Source organism: Rhinopithecus roxellana, chromosome 6 (genome assembly GCF_007565055.1).
Source record: "Rhinopithecus roxellana isolate Shanxi Qingling chromosome 6, ASM756505v1, whole genome shotgun sequence".
Classification (NCBI taxonomy): Eukaryota; Metazoa; Chordata; class Mammalia; order Primates; family Cercopithecidae; genus Rhinopithecus; species Rhinopithecus roxellana.
Genome location: NC_044554.1, coordinates 43,959,118 through 43,966,137, shown reverse-complemented (window position 1 = coordinate 43,966,137; position 7,020 = coordinate 43,959,118). Strand labels below are relative to the sequence as shown.

At 43.0% G+C, this 7,020-nt stretch overlaps 1 pseudogene; it reads left to right on the top strand.

Annotated features, from left to right (window-relative positions):
• The first annotated feature begins 211 nt into the window (after nt 1-211).
• On the top strand, nt 212-6,104 carry LOC115898370 (annotated as a pseudogene).
• The last annotated feature ends 916 nt before the right edge of the window (nt 6,105-7,020 follow it).

Genomic DNA, 7,020 nt, shown 5'->3' with positions numbered 1-7,020 from the left:
GCGCGCCGCGGGAAAGGAGAGGGCGGCTTCCAGGATCTGGCGGGCGGGCGCTTTGTCTCGCCTTCGCCAGCGTAGGCTCTTTCTGTTAGTCTCCGCTGCTACTTCTTGGCTCTGGGAGGCCCAGGTGGCTCTGCAGCAGCCTCTGCCACCGTGTGACCTGCGGGTATTGGGACATCCCTAGCTGACGCCAGGACACCCGGGAAGCCGAGGAATGGTGAGTGGACTGCGCCTGGCTTCCCGAAGTGGGGAAGAGGGCTGGTTGAAACCTGCTGGAAGCAGCCATCAGCTGCGGAACCTGCGGACCGAGTCGCCGCGGCGTAGCCGGGCCTCAGTCCCCTTCTGTGCAGGGCCGGGCGGCGCGGGCAGCGGGACCCCTGCGTCCTGTCTGTACCTGTGGGCGCCGGCCGGAGCCCTCTCCGGAACCCCGCGCCTCCCCCACCCAGGTAGTGCGGTGACCACGGGAGGGTGATCCGGGAGAGCCCCGACTCGGTGTGAGGGGTTCCAGCGTGGGAGGAGCTGTGGTTCATGGAGCTTCCAGTCCCACCTTTCTCCCCCTAAAATTAATCTGAGGCTGTGTTAAAACGTTAAACGGTGTGTTTGAGCAAACGGCGATTCATAAACCGGGTACTGCAGTCATGGTTTGTGGTTTGGGGTCCACAGGAGGGGCGTAAATGAGAGGCTTTGATAAGGTGAATGAGGAAGCAAACCATACATATATGTATACACATATATATACATATATACATCTATATACATATATACACATATATACATATATACATACATATACATACACACACACATGTATGTGTATTTTTTCTTTTTTTTTTTTTTGAGACGAAGTTTCGCCCTGTCACCAGGTTGGAGTGCAATGGTGCAGTCTCAGCTCACTGCACCCTCTGACTCCCGGGTTCAAGCAATTCTCCTGCCTCAGCCTCCCAAGTAGCTGGGCTTATAGACGCCCACCACCATGTCCAGCTAATTTTTGTGTGTTTAGTAGAGACAGGGTTTCCTCTTGTTGGCTAGGTTGGTTCTGAACTCCTGACCTTAATTGATTGCCCTCCTCGGCCTCCTAAAGCGCCGGGATTACAGGCGTGAGCCACCTTGGCCAAAATATTTTTCTGTTTCCAAACATTTTACATGAGAGGAAAGCGGAGAATAAATCATCTGACACTCTACGGTAAAAAAAATCTTTGTGCCTCTCTTCTTTTCACCTTTCCTAAGTGTACATGTTACCAAAATGTCTTTAGGTTGAAGTCCCCCCCGTGAAAAGTTTACAGGGTGTTGTGTCCTCAGCCACCCTCCTGTCTTTTCCTAGTCCTGGCATTTTAGAACTGTCTGGGGATGACCCAGGATACCCACAGTGGCCATGTCTATTGGAGGGTCTAGTGAGTATCAGCCCCGCATCATCTCATCCCCAAGGACAGCCTGAGGTGGGGGTAGAGTCGCTCAGGGAGCAGCTGGATGCTCTTGGCCTTAGAGGAATCTCCTGGTATAATTTCATCTAAAATGGTGACCCCTTAGGGGTATTAAAATTTTAAGACATTAAAATGAATGGACAATACAACATAATGTCTTTAAAGCTGGGTCATTAAAACTGTTCCTCCAGCCGGAGTTTTCATTCCTCGGAGACACATTGATGGTCTGCCAATGGGATCCTGATATTGAGAGGAAAAGGCAGAAATGGTTTCTGTTCTCTAGATTGTCTCAGACTTGTGAAGAGAGAAAAACTGTCCCAAAGGACAAGCAAAACCCACCCCAGAGAGGATGTGCAAGAACCTGAATATTGAAATGCACTTAAGGCACACGAAGGACAAAGAGCAGTGCCAGTGCCTCCTAGGTGGTCACTGAGTACTTTACTGAACAGGATGGGTGTCCCGAGGGATAGAATGGCCTGCCGTGACACTTAGAAAGGTCTGTGTTGGAGTCTGCACTGCCTCTCCCTGAGTTTGTTACCTTGAAAAGGCTTGTCCGTTTATTTGAGTTTCAGTTTTTCATTGACTGTAAGATACATTTTGTCAGTACAGCTTGAAAGATAAAAATACTAGTTTCCAAAGAGGCAAGATAAAATGATGCATTTTATTTGCTAAAAATTCATATTTATTTCTTCCCCAGAGTGAGTGTAGTAAGTTTTAAAGGTCTGTTCTTTTTAAGGGTAATTTCCAATGGAATTGGACTTAGCTTTGTCAATGTTACTGGTGAAATAAAAGTGTGATAGATAAATTGATGATTGACAAAGATTCACCAAAATGTCAGTTCCCCTCTTGTAACATGGTGAAGAATTTATGACAGTGGACACATCTGTATCCTCTTATCTGGATATCTGAGGGTTTCTTTGGTGTTGTTTTTTGTTTTTTTGGAGACACTGTCTTGCTCTGTAGCCCGGCTGAAGTGCAGTGGCGCCATCTCTGCAACCTCCGCCTCCCGGGTTCAAGTGATTCTCCTGTGTCAGCCTCCCGAGTAACTGGGATTATAGGCACCCACCACCACACCCAGCTAATTTTTGTATTTTTAGTAAACACGGTTTTTTACGCCTGGCACGGTGGCCCATGCCTGTAATCCCAGCACTTTGGGAGGTCAATGTGGGCAGATCACGAGTTCAGGAGTTCCAGAGCAGCCTGACCAACATGGTGAAAAACTGTCTCTACCACAAATACAAAAAAATTAGCTGAGCCTGGTGGCAGGCACCTGTAATCCCAGCTACTCGGGAGGCTGAGGCAAGAGAATTGCTTGAACCCGGGAGGTGGAGGTTACAGTGAGCCAAGATCTTGCCACTGCACCCCAGCCCAAGCGACAAAGCAAGACTCTGTCTCAAAAAACAAACACACAAACAGCAAAAAGGCGGGGTTTTGCCATGTTGGCCAGGCTGGTCTCAACCTCCTGACCTCAGGTGATCGCCCGCTCAGCCATCCCAAGGTGCTGGGATTACAGGCCTGAGCCACCACTGCCTGGCCCACTCTGTTTTCTTTTTATTCCCTAAATTTTAATATGTTGAGTTGTGTCTGTTCCTTTATCACTGTTTTCTTACATAAAAGAAATTCTGCCTAATCCTTCGTAAAAAGAAAAATCTTCCTATGACTTCTGAAAGTGTTCTGGTTTTATCTTTCATATTTGAATACATAATAAGTTGATTATGGTTCCTGGAATAGAGAAGAAGACAATGCATTTTCCCAAGTAGATGCCAGCCTGGTTTGCCTCATATTTTAAAGTGCATGTGATTTCTTTTTCTATTCTACAGTGCCTACTTTATCATTCATCAACTTTCCATATAAATGCTGCGTCATTAAGACTTTTTTTCCCCTTGGTCTGCTTGCTCATCTCTCTGCTAATACTGTGCTGTCCTGAGTGTTTTCATTTGAAAATCTTAGAAGTATGTTAGACAAGCCATCACTCTTTTTTTAATGATGAAAAAGCGTTAGACGTTTGTCATTTTTACTATGTATGAAAAAGTAGTTTTTCTTTCCTAAAAAAATCTCTGATTTGGGAATTTATGCGATTTCATAGGAATAGCATCTGGAAGTGGTGACATTAGTGTCATTTTAAAAAACATATGTCGTATTTCCTCTTATTCCTTTCTGCCTTGACATTGTGCAATAGAAATTTTAAAAATTGTTGTATTCATGTTGTTAAATATCAATTACTGGTTTTATTTACTACTCAATTAAATTTAATGAGCCTACTGTCTCGGTGTAATCACATGGAATGGGCTCAACTCCCCAGTTAACAAGCGACAGCACATGTAAAACATTGTCTACCAGGGAAATTCATTGAACACTTTGTGTTCAGACTGTGTTTTGGTGGCTGGTTCCCTAAGCACCACTGCAGTGACACAAAATAATTGACCTTCGCAGAAAAAGTTTTGGCAAATATATTGCATAAGCCATTTAGATGCAGTGGGTCATTCTTATTACTTGGGTTCGTGGAATCCCTTTCAAAACGTAAGTTACTAATACAAACAAAGATGGAACTTTGCGAGCAGGTGGTTTTAAGAATAAGTAGTCTCAGGACTGGTAATATTAACTCCCTTAAGCACATCAGGTAGGCTTTTATTATGACAGATACTAGAAATGTACAAAGTGAAGTTGAAAGTTAACTCCTAGCAGCACATCTTACTCCCTGGATTCTAATGAGATGGGTGTTTCTACTTTGCTGTTGCGTTTTTGAATAGTTCAATTCTAGCATTAGTACTGCTGTGTGGGAGGGAGTATGTGTGAACAGAGTAAGAGTTGTGACAATTGAGTCATAGAATAAATGCTTGAAAATTTTAGAATCATGTAAACAGCTTATTGATTGAGTATAGATTCTCAGTGCTGTCAGTCTCACCCATCCTTCTATCCACATGTGTGGAATGTTCTAGGACTCCATGACTTTTGAGGATGTGGCTGTGAACTTTACCCAGGAGGAATGGGTTTTGCTAGATTCTTCTCAGAAGAATCTCTACAGAGAAGTGATGCAGGAAACCTGCAGGAACCTGGCTTCTGTAGGTGAGAATGGCAACACATTTCACTTAATTACAGAAGCATTTCCCTATCATCAGTGCTGTTTGTGATTTGGAATGTGGCAAGGGAATGATTTGGTGAAGAAATCAGGCATGGGCACTGTGTACAATGAACATTAAATCTAGTAATGTTTTTGTAGTTTGTAATAATTTGTGATAATTTTGTGGGTCTGCATTTTAGGAAACAAATGGAAAGACCAGAATATTGAAGATCACTTTGAAAAACCTGGGAAAGATATAAGATAATTTGCACTGAGAAGAGGAAATAAAGTCCTCTGAAGGAATCTTAGCATGTTATGAACTTAAAAACAAGCAATCAAAACAAATAAGAGTCACTTGAAATTTATATATTTTTTAGAAAACTTCCACCCAAAATGTAACGTACTTCAGTGTAGCAGTCAGTGTTTGGAAAACAGTTTACTTGAAAATAGCACTACAAAATTGTGTATATGAATGTTACTAATTTGGTCATAGCCATGCAGGTGGTAGCTGTGTTTTCAGTAGTAACCCATTTACTTTCAAATAATTCGATCTGGCAAAAAAAGAAATAATAATAATAATCATAATCATAATCATAATGCATTTTCCTTGGTATTGGTAGCAGTGTAAGTCCAAGACCTATTAATAAGTAGAAAGTTATTAAACCAACCAATAATAATGTGCTTGTCATTTTTTTACAGAAATCATGTGGTACAGAGACTGTGTGAAAGCAAAGAAGGTAGTCAGTATGGACAAGTTGTCAGCCAAATTCCAAATCTTGATCTGAATGAGAACATTTCTACTGGATTAAAACAATGTGAATGTAGTGTTTGTGGAAAAGTCTTTGTACATCATTCCCTCCTTAACAGGCACATCCTAGCTCACTCAGGATACAAACCATATGGAAAGAAGCAATATAAATGTGAACAGTGTGGGAAATTCTTCGTTTCTGTTCCAGGTGTTAGAAGACACAGGATAACGCACAGTGGAAATCCAGTTATAAAAGTACGATATGTGGGAAAGCATTTTATTTTCTCAATTCATTTGAAAGACATCAGAGAACTCACACAGGAGAGAAACCCTATAAATGTAAACAATGTGGTAAGCGTTCACTGTTTCCCGGTTCTTGTCTATACATGAACGAACTCACACTGGAGGGAAACCCTAGGAATGTAAGGAATGTGGGAAAAACATTCAGATTGTCTTGTTATTTTACGAAGTGCATTGAAAGGACTCACTGGAGAAAGACCTTAGTACCAAATGTGATAAAGCCTTCAGCTGTTCCACTTCCCTTCATGACCATGGAAGCATTCATACTGGAGAGAGACCCTGAATGGAAACAATGTGGCAAAGCCTTTAGTCATTTGAGTTCCTTTGTAACCATAGAAATACTCATACTGGAGAGAAAGCCTATGAATGTAAACAATGTGACCAAGCCTTCAGTCGCCTCAGTTCCCTTCACCTCCACGAAAGAATTCATACTGGAGAAAAACCCTATGAATGTAAGAGATGCGGTAAAGCCTACACTCCTTACTCGCCATGAAAGAAGTCATGATATAGAGTCTGGGGTGTAGTGACTCGGCCTAATCCCAGCACTTTGGGAGGCCAAGGTGTGTGAATTGCTTGAGCCCAGGAGTTCATAACCAGCCCGAATTAAAACAATGTGAAACACCTGGGCAACATGGTGAAACCCTGTCTCTACAAAAAATAAAATAATGCTGGGCAAGCTGGCTCACACCTCGCTCCACGGGGATGAGGCAGGAGTGAAGGGTTGTGAACGGTGGCGAGCTTTGTAGGGAGCGAGAGATCGCACACTGCAACGCCAGCCTGGACGACCCCAGAGCGAGACTCGAGTCTCAAAAATAGAAAAAAAAAAAAAAAAGAGGAGAAATAATTAACTGGGCTTGGTGGCACATTTCAGTCGTGTTTAGTTCTGTTCAAGGACATAAAAAGCACGGGGGTTTGGGAAGGAAAGCCATACTGACTGCGGACACGAGGTCAAGGGATTGAGACCATCCCGCCAAGCAATGGTGAAAACCTCGTCTCTACTTAAAATACAAAAATTAGCTGGGGTGTGGTATCATTGGGTTGATCCCAGCTACTCAGGAGGCATGAGGCAGGAGAATCGCTTGAAACCCAGGAGGGCGGATGTTGCAGTGAGCCGGAGGATTCTGCCCTGCCCACTCCAGCCTGGAGACAGGGAGACCCATCTCAAAGTAAAGAAAATTAAATAGATCAAATAAATGAAAAATAAAGCCAACTTGAAATGTAAGAAATGTGGTTAAAAAAAATTTACTCTTCCCATTCCCTCATCAACACATTGAAAAGGCTCACACTGCACAGAAAACCTTAGAAGATAGGAAATGTGTCATAGCCTTCAGATTTTCCTGTTTTTGGAAGATTGGAGGAATCAGAGTGGAGAAAGCCTTTGAATCTAAATTTGTGGTAAGGCCTTCAGTTTGTTAGTTCCATTGTGAAGACATCAGCCCTCTTCCTGAGAAATACCCTATGAATATCAGAATTGGGAATGGTTTCATTCTCTC